The sequence below is a fragment of the Diceros bicornis genome, chromosome 32 (genome assembly GCF_020826845.1).
Source record: "Diceros bicornis minor isolate mBicDic1 chromosome 32, mDicBic1.mat.cur, whole genome shotgun sequence".
In the NCBI taxonomy this organism is placed as follows: domain Eukaryota; kingdom Metazoa; phylum Chordata; class Mammalia; order Perissodactyla; family Rhinocerotidae; genus Diceros; species Diceros bicornis.
This window is the reverse complement of record NC_080771.1, coordinates 32058790-32074333: the sequence shown is the minus strand read 5'-3', so window position 1 is coordinate 32074333 and position 15544 is coordinate 32058790. Positions and strand designations below refer to the sequence as shown.

Below are 15544 nucleotides of genomic sequence, written 5' to 3'. Positions count from 1 at the left end.
GTCTCAACAACTGGGGCCTCAAGAGACGTTTAGCTGACAGAGTACTGAAATTCACTGAAGATCCAAGGACCCAAATACCAGTCTCTTTGAAAAGTGAAAGGAAGAACGAATTTCAATTTGACCTGATGCATCCACAAACTGTGGAGGTGAGGGGATTCCATGAAGAAATGACTGAATTAAGAATGAATGAAGTGATTGTGAGTTTGGTTTAACCTCACAGGATAAAGTGACACAAATCCGCAACCAAAATTAACGCCAAAATGATTCATGTCTTTCATTCATTGTCCAACACATATTTATTGAGCACCAACTTTGTGCCAGGCCCCATGCTATGGCCTCGGGTACGTTCAGGAAATAAACGAACACGAATTGTACCTTACCGTTTTTAACCCCATAAAGGAGGCAAACTGGATCTCAAAATGCCCTCTCTGCTCTTACATCTGCTTCCCCCACATCCTCAGGTTTTACTGTCCCGTTTCTAGACGTAGATCTGAGCTTGCCCCTTCGCCTTTTCCTCCCAGTCTTGTCTCAGAGGGTGGGGATGAGGAAGAACCTGGATGGACAGAATCAGAACCTTCTCTGGCAGCTCAGAGATAGAGGAGGGCTGGTTGCATTCCATCACTCCAACCACTTGTTTGTTTGTTTAAAAATATGCATAATACATGGAAATTTTACTGCTACCCAGACCTCAGACCCAGCATATTGCTTTTCATGACTTATCTTACCTAATCCTCACTAGAAGCTGCAAAGTAGGTCTTCTTTGTATTATTGTTATTATTGTTAGAATAGCTATCCCTCGTTTACAGATTAGGAAACAGGCCATGCACCACTGCAACTTTTGCATTTTCATGGAGCTTAGAATTATAGCATCTAGAAATTGAACTTGGCTGTCAATGCTTTGATTCCCAAGACCATGGTCTTGTCACTCTATTCCTCTCCTTTTAAAACTCAGGGGCTCATGTATACACCTATTGAATAGATGGGCATCCATTCACGTGTTCAATTTTTTTTCAATAAATATTTATTAAATGCCAAACGTGCAGACACTGTGCATTTTTAAAGTAATGATTGTCTTTTGACTTAAATTGTTTAAGATGTTGGTCAGTAGCTCGGAACGCTGTGTGTTATCTTTTCATTCTTTCACTCATTCAGCAAACAGTTCCTGAGTGCTCACTCTGCTCTCCTAAGGCTGGGGATGAAGCAAAGACCAAGACTGGCAAAGAACTTGCATTCGCATTCTAGAGGAGAAGGAAAATAACCAAGTTTTAAACATTTACTCTGTCAGGATGTGATACATGCAGTAAAGAAAAAGCAAAGCATAGTAAGGAGCCAGAGAGTGATGGAGAGAGAGGGGATGCTAATTTATATAAGATGACCTCTGTAAAAAGGTGACATTTGAGCAAAAACTAATTAAAAGAAGTAACAAGCTATGAAGATATTGAGTGGAGAGGGGTGCAGTCCAAGCAGTGAGAACAGCGCGTGCAAAGGCCCCAAGGTGGACAGGTGCCTGGTGTGTTCTAGGACTAGCAGAGGAGGCGGGTGCAGCTGGAATCCCATATTCATGTGTTTAAATAAAATCTGCAAATGTCAAGGTGCTGCTGATTATTTTTCACACAGTTGCACCGGGGACGTCCTGCTTTGTACTTGCAATCTTAGAGCAGTTCATGTACCTCCAGGAGAGCACGAGAGACAATTATTTTTCCTTGACAAGTCATTAAGCCGCTTTAATCACTCCACAACAATGGCTGGATAATGAAGAGACTGCGAACCCAAACCACACAGGGCATCCACAAGACTGAGGGCCTGCTGATTAGAAAGACATTTCCAAACAGAGGCAAGGAGAGCAGAGCTCCCTTCCTCCTCCTGCAACATCGCAGGTCTTTGCTTTTAGTCCCCAAGTCTTTGCTCACAGCTTTCCAGGGACTCCCTCCCCCAAATCCAGTCTGCCCACTGTTTGGCCAGGGGGCTTTAATCAGTAGACATGGAAGAAGTGACCCGGCCAGGAGCACAGCCATCACTCAGCAGCCCGAGACAGGGGGAGCCGTAGATAAAAGAAGCAAAGCTGAGAGTTTGGCTTCTAATTAGTGGAAAGTTAAAGTTGGTTTGACTCATTAGAATTACTGACTTTCGGGTTTATTAAATAACATCCTCTCACGTATATTTTCTATTCATACTCTGCGGTAGCTCCAGTTAGCTTCAGTGCTCGAGAATCGTGTGCATTAAGAGATAATATTTTAGAAAAGTCGTGGGTAAATTTTGTGCCAAAAAGTACCAGCTTGAATAATTTTCTTTTTATGAATAGTAGACAACAATACAGAGGTATTCGATTCTAATGGCACAGGACTCTTAGAAATCCTGAGAATCAGAGTATCTTTGGAGCAGAAAGAGAAGCTTAGTAATCATTGCATTCAATCCCCTCATTTCGTCTTGGAGAAAACAGGGAGTGACATGAGTGAAGCCCAAGGTGCAGGTCACCAGGGGACAGAAGGGAAACACAGCAGTCTATGACATGTTCTACAGCCCGGTCGCTTCCCTTCTCTCAGCTGATTTGTGGTTTCTCTCAGTAACTCCACTTGACATAACCTATAAAAAATTCAGGGAGCCTTTCAAGTGCTGAAATTACCATTTCTCTTAGTCTTTTAGCTTTTGTGTCCTCAATGCATATCTCACCTCTGAGAACTTGGTGTAAACAGAAGCCATTTTTCTTATTATCTAAAATTATTGTATTTTGATATTTTTCCCACTAGGATTTATATATATGTAAAATCAGATAAGTTAGGGGAAAAAAACTTTAAGGCACCTCTCCAAATTCCACAGCTTTGAACCATTCTCGATTTTCCCCCTCAAAAATGTGTCACAGTCTGCTCATGACAATGCAACTTGGAAAAACGCTAACAAATGAATGGAAGTTGTTGAGATATGAAACAAGTGAAAAATAAAATATGGTTTGAAAGTTTGCATGGCTTTTAATCATGCCTAAACCACAATCCTACTAACTCTTGATTTGCTGTTACCTTCTCTTGAGCTTATCCAGGATATCCATAATGCAATGCCATATGATGAAAGCAACTCACCCCAAATAATTTATCACGGAGCAGCCTCCTGGGTGGAAAGAATATAGAGGCTGAGTTCAGACAGCGCTGATTCTGAGGAGCAGACCTTGGCTAACCACTCCAAACTCTTTGCACCTCAATATTCTCATCTGAGAAATGAAAATATGAGTGTTTAACCCATAGGGTTACTATGAGAGTCGCGTGGAAATAATGTATGTTCCCCTTTAGCATGGATCTTAGCATGCGGTAGAGATACTTAATAAATACTGTAAAACCTGGCACATTTTTGTAAATAGGGTCTCAAATATGAATCATTTAAAATAAGGGGTTATGACACCATAATATCAATAAAAATACATTTTTTCACTTAGTCTATAGCTTTAAAATCATAAAACAAATAATGGTGAATGTTATACTTAGTATAACTGACAGTACACCAAGTGGTCATGATGTGGCCACGTGCTAAACCCAACGTCCCTTCCCACCTCCCAGCAGAGGATGAGAATTCAGTTCCTCCCATTTTGAGAACCGGCTGGGCAGAGGACCAAAGCTAATTGCCAATTTCCAATCCCATCATGCCTAAATCTGTGTTATTGCCAGGGTTGTACCGGCCTCCTTCCCTTCAGCCCTTGGTATGTACCAACGATGAGCTGTGTACTTACATCCAACCAACACAGATGTCCTATGCTTGGAGCAGCCCTGAAATAGGTGCCCTGGACAAGATTTGCATTCTAGAAAAACCCCATGCTTGGGAGAATTGTGCAATAAAATTATAGGGTTTTCAGAGAAGATAGGGTTAGGGCAGACCACTCCAGATCTTTGAAAATTTGTAGGCACACACTCAATGCAAATAATAATTGTAATTTTTTTAAAACTGGTGTGTTTAAAAAGACATGATAAATTCTTAATAATTAAAAGAAAAGTACAATAAATACAGGACTTCACCTTAGAAAAAGTGAATGCAGTTCGATGAAAGGGTTGTAAGGTAAGGCTGAGGCTGCTGAATTATGGAAACAGAGCCATAATGCAGCAAGATGAAGGCTATTACTCAATAAGGACTTCTAAGAGGGAAGATTTAGCCAAGTGAGTCAAAAGGAGGAACTTGGAGTGAACTGCACATAGACCATTCTGTATTCCCCTGTGGCTTGCTGCGTTCAGCTACGTTAGTATACATTCATCCAGCTGCTGCTGCTTGGTGGTGCTAAATATTACTGTTCTGGGGAATATTGCATATGGACCAAAGTAATTTTTATGCTGTACAGATATTCCCATATTAAATCAATAGCCTATAAATTGGTTTGCATTATGAACACATTCAGTATAGTAGAACAGATTTTATTTAGATGAAGACCATAACACATGGTCCCTAGATAGATAGCTCATGATCTTCCTTGAAATGGGTGTAATATTTCATTGCCTTAGTTTGGATCCTCCCAAAAGCAGAGCCTGAGACAAGGATTTGGGTACAGGTAATACAATTGGGAATTTACCCAAGAAGCACAAGTGAGAAAGTGAGGCAGAGAAGGGAGATACAGGAATAAAGCTTATATTCATGATCAGGTTCCTGCTGTGGGCCACTGGGGCCCAAACCCCAAGGGACCCTCTGCAAAACCATGTGAATATGACTCAGAATTGTCTCACGGGAGGCTGGGGAAGCTGGGGCATATATCACTGCCTCCTGTCTTCTGAGAGTGACTCCAGGGAGTTAACTTCCCCACGTTTCCGAGACTTACCTGTTTGCTGCTTAGCAAGCTCCCAGTTCTGAGACAGCCCTTAGACAGACGAGAGAGAGAGGATTCTGAGGTGCCACAAACTGCCCACCTCACCTAGGGAAGGATGCCAGTACAACCCTGGCAATAACACAGATTTAGATATGATGAGATCAGAAACTGGCAATTAGCTTAGGTGGGCCAATGGGCTAGGAGGAAGAGAGCCACTGTGGATGTCGCACACATCTAAGGAAAGACTGGCAGGAGTTTCACAGATTTACTTGTGAGTAAGAAAAATTGAGGTATGCCAATTCAAGTTTTTGTCACAACCCAGGCTACCATACCTAAATTTCAATGATTAGTGAATGCTCGTTGGGTTAATCATGACTCCATCTTCTGATGAAATAGAAACATCCCCATGCCTGCCACATTCATAGCCCATTTAAAAGAAAATGCACAAGTCTATGACCCCTCTTGAGGAAGCAGCTCTATGTGGTTCCTTAAGCAAAGGCAGCCATATTATTTACCCCGTGACCCCCTCTGGACACTGCTGATTGGCTTGTGGTGGCAATGTGACCTAAGAGCAGCCCATCTATAGGCTGTCCAATAGTATAAAGGCTCCACCCAATCAGATTCTTCCTAGGAACTTGACCTAAAAAAAGTGAAAAGATTGCTCAGCTGAAAGGAGACACAAACAAAAAGAGATGCAGAAGCAAAGCAAATAGAGTGATATCAACAGTCCTCTGGGCCAAGGTGGTGACAGGAAAATTCAGTCACTAGAGCTGGGAACATAACTCTCCTTCCAGTTCCTCAACCAACTTCCCAACTCTGGGAAGCCTGGATGTGCCACTGTTCCCAAATTCCCTGAGATTCTCTGCGCTGTTATTTCTGGAATCTCTGTTACTTCAATATAACCTGAGGATGTCTCTTTTTTCCTGCAACTCAAAGAGCCAAGTTAACACGTGCCTGGAGAATATTCACCAACTGCCCAGTTTTGTCCATATTTTTTCCGATTTGGTACAAGGAAAATGTCCCTTGGGATCTATGCACTCAGTGCTGGGGTCTTGGCACCCACCAAACCATGGCTTGGATCGTGGGTCCAGTCTTTCTTGCCTGTGTCAGGCTGGAGGGGCATCAGCAAGGATGTAGATCATCTCCAAACCGCCCAAAAGGCAAAGCCGTTACCTTGGCATTCACACACCTGCCAGAGAGATTTCCAGTCCCGAGATGGATTGATAGTGACAATTTAAGAAGCTACAGCATTACCAAAGCTTGCATTTCAAAGCTGCAATAGTAAAATTGCTTCCACTCAATCACCTACCTAGAAATTGAACTTTCAACTAAAAGCTAAGTTGTTTTGGAAGCCCTCCGGGCAGCACAAATATCTCTTGCAATTAAATGTTGACATAATTCTTTCAGAGCTACAGCCTTGCTTTTGCTCCGAGGCTTCCTTCCAGGCCTGTGAAAGCTGCCGAATCCCCAGGTAAACATTCTTTGAAAACCTCTGAGCGAATGGCAAAGGTCTTTGGGTTTGGGGGTTTTGGTGAGAAGTTCAAATACCAAGAAAACTGTTCAGATACAAAGGAAGGTAGTTGTGGTTATTTATTCAAATACCTGCAAAGTACGTGCTGTGGGCTAACCCTGAGTAAGGAGCCAGGGGCACTGAGAGGGGTAAAAAGTGCTCCCTGTCTTAGAGGAGTCTGAGCAGGTAGGGCAATAGACAGGAAGGTAGATATATTACAACACAGCATGAAAATGCTCTGACCACGGTGTGAACTAAGAGCTGAGTGGGAATGAAGGACAGAATGACTGAATCCTAGAGAGTTGGCAAGACTAGGAGGAAAGGGGAGTGTTGATGTTCCATGGATCCTGACGGATGAGTAGGAGTTTGCCAGGGAAAGAAGAAGGGAAGATTAAATGTTGGTCCTTCCACAAAGATAATGTGCCAGAACCGCTACAGGCGGGAATATAGCAGTAGACGAGACCCAAATCTCTGCCCTCAGACAGCTTATGAGAACCAAATGAAGTCAAGTGTGTGGACAGTACTTCAGTAACGGCAGGGTGATGGTCACGCATTGGTGAGAGTTGTCTCAGCTGTCACTCTGAGCATCAGATAATTTTTCAGTTCTAACAAGAGCTCTCAAGAGCGTGATCTTCTGGCACTGTTGCCCTTAGGCACTGCTCATATCTAGAATGGTCCTCTTGAGCCCCTGTTTCTCTGTCTGTAAAAGGGGGAGAGGAGTGCTAATACTAGCTAATACTCTAGTACTGACGTATTACTCCCTGCTTGACACTGTGCTAAGCCCATAACAAGCGCCGTCTCATTTAATGTCCCCCACATTCCTATGATCTCCATTTGCAGAAAGGGAAACTGAGGCTGAAAGAGGCTACACATCTGGGTCAAGGAAGTGCTATACTACTTTTACTGCCCAGTCATCTCGGTTGCCAGGTGGGTTAAAGGAGACAGTACATGGGAAGGACTTAACAAAGGCCCTGGTTTGTGATAAGTGATAAACAAATGGTGACTATTATTATTACTAGAACAGTCCAAACCCATGAATCGTTATTTCTCCCTCTATCAGAAGGATATCAGTTTCCTTTGCCCTTCTTGGGAGCGTGGGGCCTTCTCTTTACCCCATTTTTTTGGTATGTCTAATTGACAGATAGTACTTCTACACCTAACCGATAGGTTCTTAGCCAAGCTACCCTAGTGACAAATCAAAGTATGCAATTTTCACAAGCCACCTCATCAAAAACCATTCCTCAGCAGAGCTTAAACACTGAACGTTTCAACCTAAGTTGATGGACACAGTTGAACTTGAAAACAGCGCTTGCTCTACTGCCTCCTAGCCTCTACTCAAGCAGTTTTTCCCGCCTAGAATGCTCTGACACTTACTTTCTGCCTATGGTAAAAGCAACCCACTTGTGAAGTCTTCCTGACTCACCTCTGAGCTCCAACTATAATTTTAATTACTTTCTCCACCTTTTCTTCATTGTACTCACATCGCTACCATAACACCTACCATAATTTTGACATGCAAAATATTCAACAAGGCATTTTATCAGAACAAATGCCTAAACACACAATGGGGCCTTAGAATACCCATACTACATAACAGTCAGCCCTGCCACAATGGATTCCTAGTGAGTTTTAGTTTTGGATTGGTTGGTTTTGCCCCCACATCTTGAAGTCAGGGATTTTATTCATCTTAATCATCAGTAAATATCAGCTGGATGAATGAATATATGAACACTGGACTGAATAAATGAACAGATAATGCACCAGAATGAGAAAATAGGCATAAGGAAATTGAGGGAAGGATGCTAGAATCTAAGTTTTAAAAGATTTCAGAAAATTGGAGACTCCATCAGAAATAAACAACCTGAGAAAATATGGTTACCAAAAAAACTATTATTTGAACACGATTACTTCCTTAGAGACTTCAAATTAATCCTTCTGTGTACTCCCTTCTCTAATCTTCCCAAACACAACTTGCTTAAGCAGTTTCCTTTGTGATTCTCGGGTTTTCTCTCAATGCAATCACTGCCATCTAACCAGATGGTCAGACTGGAAAGCCTGTAAATGCTCTGCCCCCATGAGCCAGCATTTGGAGCTGAATGCTCAGGCCACATCCCCTGTAGGCCTTATGGGTAAGCCTCAAACATCAGAGAAAGGGAGAAAGATGGAGGAGGGCTGCAGTCGATGGCTAATTATCTGTATAGTACCTACTGGACCAACTGGATTTGGAACAAAGAGAACGCTGCATATAGTTTATCAGGTCCATCCATGCCAATGTGTGTGCATGCCTGTGTATGTATGTGCACGTATGTGTATACACACACACACACACACACACACACTTCTAACAAATTTGTATTTCATGGTTACAGTAATGAGGACTTTGAAACTACTGCATTGGTTTGAGTTTCTCCTTAAAATACATGATTGCTCTCACAAAATGTCATTTCAATTACAGAAACCCAATAATGAACCAAAAATATCCTCCCGTGCACTCTTGGCTCGTGAAGTACCCACTGACTGTGACAAGCACTAGTTGAGGTTTGGGGTTTTTGTATTATTAATAAAAGGATGCAAATGAAATGAGTTGGCTCTTAGAGATCATTATCCAGAGTTTAGATAGCAAAGGCCTGTCGGAAGCTGTTTTGCATTTTGCTGTATCATCATCACAACAAAAGGTAGAGCTGCTTAGAAACCTAAATAGATTAAAATAAATCAAACTATAACAATATTGATCCAGCAGCCCTGCATAGAGAATGGCCTACTGTCTCTCTTTGTGCAAAAGCCTTGTCTGTGCCTGACAATGCTCAGCATTAGTGAAAGCAAAATACATGTTTCATGGAAATTCTCAGGAACCCCAAACAACTCCCACAAGAAACTTACCTCTTTTCCAGAAAATAGGAAGTTGGTTAGAAAGGCCGATTCAACAACTGTCTTCTTTAATATGGCAACAAATATTTACTCTCCTAAAGTTCAGGCCCCGAGATAAATTCAAAACAGTAATTTTCCCTGGTGGTATTCATTCGATCATTCAATCAACAATCATTTATTCATTATTCAACAATGATTATCAGTGAGGGTCCATTTGTCCCTGGGAATGATAGGTAAGGAGCATGGAATGTTAAAATTTATATTTTAGGCCCCTGGGGCAGAAATAGATGTAAAAGGATTTTGTAGAATGCTAAGTGAGAATCAAACATTCTCACTTTTTGAGATGTCCAGTGTTGAGGAGTTTCCTGCTCCTAACCCTACACAAGGAACTACACGGGGCAGTAGACCTTCCTGTGATCTAGAGCTGCCATATCAATAGTTTGGAAGCCACCAGAAGCTTAAGCACTAACTGAAGAATCACGGAATGCTTAGACCTAGAGGGGACCTAAAAGGTAATCCAACTCAGTGATTCACAAAATTTCCTGAATAACTGTTTCATAAAAGAAATATTTCATGGAACTTCAACATATGAAAAGCATGAAAGAGAAGCATTCCCGGCTGAAGGGAAGTGGGGTGCCCAGGACTCCAACAGAGCCTCTCTTCTCTTGGACAGCTTCTGAGGTGACCCACAGAAGCAAGATCTCTGTGGAATGTGGCGTAAAGACCATTAATCAAAGTCAAGCCCATTTATCAGATGGCAAAACTGAGATCACGGAGAATCGATGACTTGCTCAAGGTCACAGAGCCAAGTTAGGGATACAGTCTGGCACTAGACTCAAAGTCTGTTCCTCCCGTTATTAGCACACTGCCATTTGATTAGGAAGAATGTTTTTGAAGAGAGAGATAGAATAGTTTTGGACACCTTGAATTCAAGGTGATGGTGGGACATCAATGTGTCTACATCTAGGAAGCAATTCAATACACAGGTCTGTAGCTCAGCAAGGGAATAGTACCAATTTCTTAGATTTAGGTAGTGTCATCATAGAGAGGATAAATGATGTCCAAAGACAGACAGAAAGTCCTCAGTTAGGGGGTGGGAAGAAGAGCCAGAGAAGACATGTTTGGAGAGGTAGGAGACAAACGAGGACAAGAAGAGATCTGGATATTGTTTTTGAGATGGAGGGAGATATTAACTTTGAATTATGCCCAAATAAAATATCTGTGGGGAGACTGAGCTGGAGATGCCAACCATTTGCTTCTTCTGCCAGTTGTTTCCTTCAGCACCCATCACCCCTCTCCTTTGTCCTTCTTCTCACAAAAGCTGCTCCCCCAGCCCCATATGGAGGAAACAATGATGTGTGGGAGCCAGTATATACTGTTCCCAAAAGTTGATTGTTAAATTTTCAGAAATTTTGTGAACAAGTTGCTAAATATAGATGTTATTAAAAATTAAATTATATGCAGTTATGGTTAAATTATCTTAAAAGCAAAGGCAACGAATACTCAAAATGCCTCACTTCTTAATTATTTTACTATTATCTGTGCTCTTAGGGTTACTTATGTCTATTATATCTATATGATAGAAATACTACATAATGAGGTACAGCTGCACATCTCTGCTCAACTCCGCGTTCAGTGGTGCCATGCTGGTATCTTGAAATCAGCCGTGGTGGAAGTATTTACCGTGAAAATAGGCAAATGCTGTAAATCAGGACTTGGACACCTCTGGGGAGAGATGACCAGTCTCCCTGAGTCCCAATCTTCTACCGCCTAGTTCTGGCCCTTTGGAAGGCCTGGTTGAACTTCCTGCCCCTGCGTCCTCCCAATAATTCCCTGTTTTTCTTAAACTTGTTTGAGTAGACATTTTGCTATTTTCCAATGAATAACCGATGACCAAGAATTGGACATTTTCAAAAGGAAAAGTCAGGTCACGTGTTTCAGAGTTAGCACTTGCATCAGTTTAGAATTGAATCAAGCAATCAAGAAATGTGCAAGTGTCTGTTCACAACAAGGCTCTGGGCTAAGTCATTTAGGAAGTGAAGGATTGCAGAGGAGATTGTTCTAGACACATGGGGTGTGGTGGATGAGGGAGGAGGAGGGGAGAGGAAAAGGAGCCTGCACAAAGCAGCACACCCAAAGCAGGAAGAGAGAAAGGTTTCCTTTCTACATGCTGCTCTCTATCCTTCATCAGCAGGATCTCTGAACAGAAGTTGACAGTCTGGAGACATCCACTGTTAGCTCCATTACATTTCCAGTTATAATTCTAGTCATCGTTCTTGCACCTCGGGCCATCCTATTTACATAATGAGAAGAGATTTGGTGGAGAGGAGGGGTATGGATTGCCCGATTGTCACGGGCCTGCCTTGTTAGTTTATACTGTAAATAACCCACTTGTTTCCCATGCTGCCGCTTTGGGGGATATTCTGTTAATTTCAGTCATCATCTTGTTTTCAACAAATTTGGCAGCAGAATTTTTAGAGGAATAATCAGATGGTTAGACATGGTCATTATTTGATGGTACTTTAGTCAGTATGTTTCTGGGCAACAGATAACAACAAATAAGCACACCAGTTGAGAGCATTGCTGGCCTATGGGGGCCTGCTTTCTGTGCATTTAGACTGGAGAATGATTTGGGGCTGGCCCCACAGCGTGGTGGTGAAGTTCCACACCTTCTTCTTCGGCAGCCTGGGTCTGTGAGTTCGGATCCCAGACGCAAACCTAGACCACTCATCAGCCACGCTGTGGCGGCAACCCACAGGTAAAAAGTAGAGGAAAAGGGGCTGGCCCAGTGGCATAGTGGTTAAGTTTGCATGCTCTGCTTTAGTGGCCCGGGGTTCACGGGTTCGGATCCTGGTCGGGGACCTACACACCCCTCGTCAAGCCATGCTGTGGCAGCATCCCACATACAAAATAGAGGAATATGGGCACAGATGTTAGCTCAGGGCCAACCTTCCTCACCAAAAAGAAAAAAAAATAGAGGAATAATCAGATGGTTAGATATAGTCACTTTAGTCAGTATGTTTCTGGGCGCCAGATACAACAAATAAGCATGCCAGTTGAGAGCAGTGATGGCCTATCTGGCCTGCTTTCTGTGCATTTAGACTGATTTCCCATACTCACATGTGGGCGGACCCACATTTCTCATCCACTCACCCACCCTGTGTGCTAATAAACATTAAAGGCTGTAACCAGGGCCAGCTACATAATTTGCAGGGCTAGGTGTAAAATGAAAATGTGGGGGTCTCTTGTTCAAAAACAGGCAGAACTTTTTTTTTCCTTTTTCCACAGTCTCTCTCTCAACCTATGATTGTGTTTTTTATTTGATATTTAATTTCGTGTTCTCTGAGGCACAGGATGTTCATGGGGTGAGTATAAACCCTCCCAGTCACCTGGAGCTCTGCCCTTCAATTCTGCAAGTGGGGCACATACAGTTAACTTGAACCTTTCTGCCCCAGAGCTCTCCGGTGGGAATGAAGTGCTACAGAGGTACCTGGGCAGAGTCAGGGAGCAGGCAGCCAAGAACCCATCTCAGGGAGATGAGGAGGCAGCAGGAGGTGGGACTGCAGGTGAAGTGAGGCTCCAAGACCCAGAACGTGCTCCATTGTCCCACTGGACTTCATTTACAAAACACAAAGGAAAAAAATCTATTAAGAATTTCAACATGGTGAAAATAGAGTATTAACCCCCAAACATGGGGCCCCCTTCTGAGCAAGGGGCACTATGCAATTGCACATGTCACACGCCTATACAGCCGCCCTCACTGTAACTTCTCTATCTCTTGTTTTTCATAGTGACATCAGTTGGTACACATGTGGCTTTGTACGTAAGCATACACGCTGAAGATTACACACGATTAAGCAATGAATGGGAAAGATGCTCAGGAAGAGGGGAGCATGGGAGAAAGCCAGCTGAGATGGCTGGGAAGAGGACCAGCACCACAATTTTTGCAAATCATCGATGACCGGCTCTCATTCCATCACTGTTACGGTTTGAAGCCTATGTGTCTAAATGAAGAATATTTGGAGACACTCATTTTCAGTGACCGATCCTAGCATTAAAAGTGCTCAGTAGGTATTTGCGATAAGAATGCAGTCAACTGTGACAGAAAAGTAGAAATCAAAGTCTTGTCCTGTGCTTTTGGGAAAAGGAACAAGCTTAATCCAATCTCTTGGCAATTTTCAATGTTAACAAGATCAAGGTAGACTTAGAGACACTTCTTGCTGTTCTGGCCAAATTCCATCTGCTAGAAGCATTCTTTCAGATATTTTTTTCCTTTCATTATCAAAAAACCAGAAGTGCTGTCTTTTGAGGCCTTCTTTCTCAATCTGAGGACCTTCTTAAGAGAACCGCGCTCAGAATTGAGCTCAGCTTTCAGGCGAGTCCTTGGAACCTTCTTCAGTCCCGTATCACATCATTAGTCTAGTAACACTCAGACCTGAAGGGGGTGAGCAAGCGGAGGAGGGTCTCTTACAAGTGTCCACAAGGGGAGTAACCCACAAGCTCCCCTGAGAGGAGAGAGTGGGCAGTAAACCATAAGATAAAGATGGAGGCTGGGTGAGACACACACTCAGGTCCAGCATTCTGAGACTGGCTTTTCAAAAACAGATTAACCATCAGATATCTTTCTTGAGTGTTCAGGAAACCTCTGCTTATTTAGATTAGCACATAGCTTGTTTCCTTACTCAGCAATAAAGATATTCTTATTTCTGGCCACAGACACTCCCCACACCCGCCACCATCTGCTTCCTGATTTCTGGTTACTACTGCCCCCTAGAGCATTGCTGCCTTTGGAGTTAGCCTCCATTCACTCAGCTCAGCCTCTGTCCTCCAGGAATCACACACAAATGTCTAGAATGAGTTTCCTTTTAGTGCAGCACCTCCATGGACTGTTGGTTGTAAAAGGTAGCTGAGGATTCTTAATCTGATCTTTGACCCAACCCAGGGTACCCTCCCCAGAATGTCTAGACAGAATCCTACTAGCCTTTAGCTCTATATTTCTAGGGACAGGGAACCCTTACCTTAGCATACATTAATTCTCTCAGTCAGTCATTGGAAAATATATTATTGAGCACCTTTGATGGGTATGGCTGTATGTTAGGTGCTGGAGAAAATAAAGAAAGGGAGGAAGGAAGGGAGAGAAGAAGTGGGGAGAGATAGAAGGATGGAAGGGAGAGACTGAGAGAAGGAGGGAGGGAGGAGGGAAGAAAAATTATCTTGTCAAGGCGTAATCTAGTGGACTATGCAAATAATTTAAATATATTAAGTTTACGGAGTTTTAAGGAAGGTATGTATATGATGCAACGAGAGCTCAGGGGTAGAGACACTTACTTGAAACAATTGCATAATCCTGGGCTCTAATCCCAGATCCTCCACTTTGCACATGACTTTAAGCAAGTTATAAACTTATGTTGAGTTTCCATACCTATAGCACAGGCTTAATAGCAGTTCCTATCTCAGAGCATTATTTTGAAGAATAGATGAGTTATCACACATAAAGTTCTCACCTTAGAGGTAGCCATCATCATCATCACCATGGTTGCTGTTGATGCATTGGGATTTATGCTTTTCGATGTAATTTTATAAATATTTCTTGAACAATATGCATTCCCCATATCCATTTTGGCCCACCTTCAATCTCCTCCATGGCTGCCAGAACGATACTAACATGTCCACCTCTATTTAATTCATCCTTTGGCTTCCCATTTCCCCTTAACTTGAAAGACCCGCATGGTCTGGGCCCTGCCTACCTCTCCATCCCCATCTATACCAGGGTCCCCCCTGGGACTCCAACCCAGCTACTCTGGATTCCTTGCATTCCTTGATATCACAGCAACTCGGTACATGCTGTTCCCTTTGCCAGCAACATTTCCCTGACCCCTAAACTCTTCCTGACCCTTCAGATCTCATTTTAGGCGTGCCCTCCTCCTCCATGTCCCCTGACTGGTCAGCTCTCCCTCTCACAGGAGAAGCCCTCACACTTCTCCTTCCCCCCCATCATGGTGACAACTCTACATTCACGTGCATGATTGTGGCACTCATTAATATCCATTTCACCACCAACATCTATAGACTCAAAGCCCCATGAGGGCATAGGTTTTGTCTTCCTTGTACATCCCTGGGTCTCTAATACCTTTTACAGCGCCTGACATATACTAGGTACTCCATAAATATTTATTGTGTCATTTTCACTTGACACAGAGAGATAAAGGAGCAGCGAGTGTCATAACCATTTCATAAATGAGGATTAGAGTCTGAAAAGTTAACTGACTTGAGCAAGGTTTGAAAATAGCAGAACTAGAATGAGCACCTAGGTTCCACGAGGCTGAGATCTGTGTGTCTGCCCCAGTGTTGCTGCCACCCTTGCTCTGCCACTTCTATGACTGTTCCTGGTC

General features: G+C 42.9%; 1 protein-coding gene across 1 annotated transcript in view; it reads right to left on the bottom strand.

Annotated features, from left to right (window-relative positions):
• CDH13 (cadherin 13) overlaps window positions 1-15544 on the bottom strand; it is a 1007607-nt gene that overhangs the window by 875716 nt on the left and 116347 nt on the right. The window lies entirely within an intron of this gene.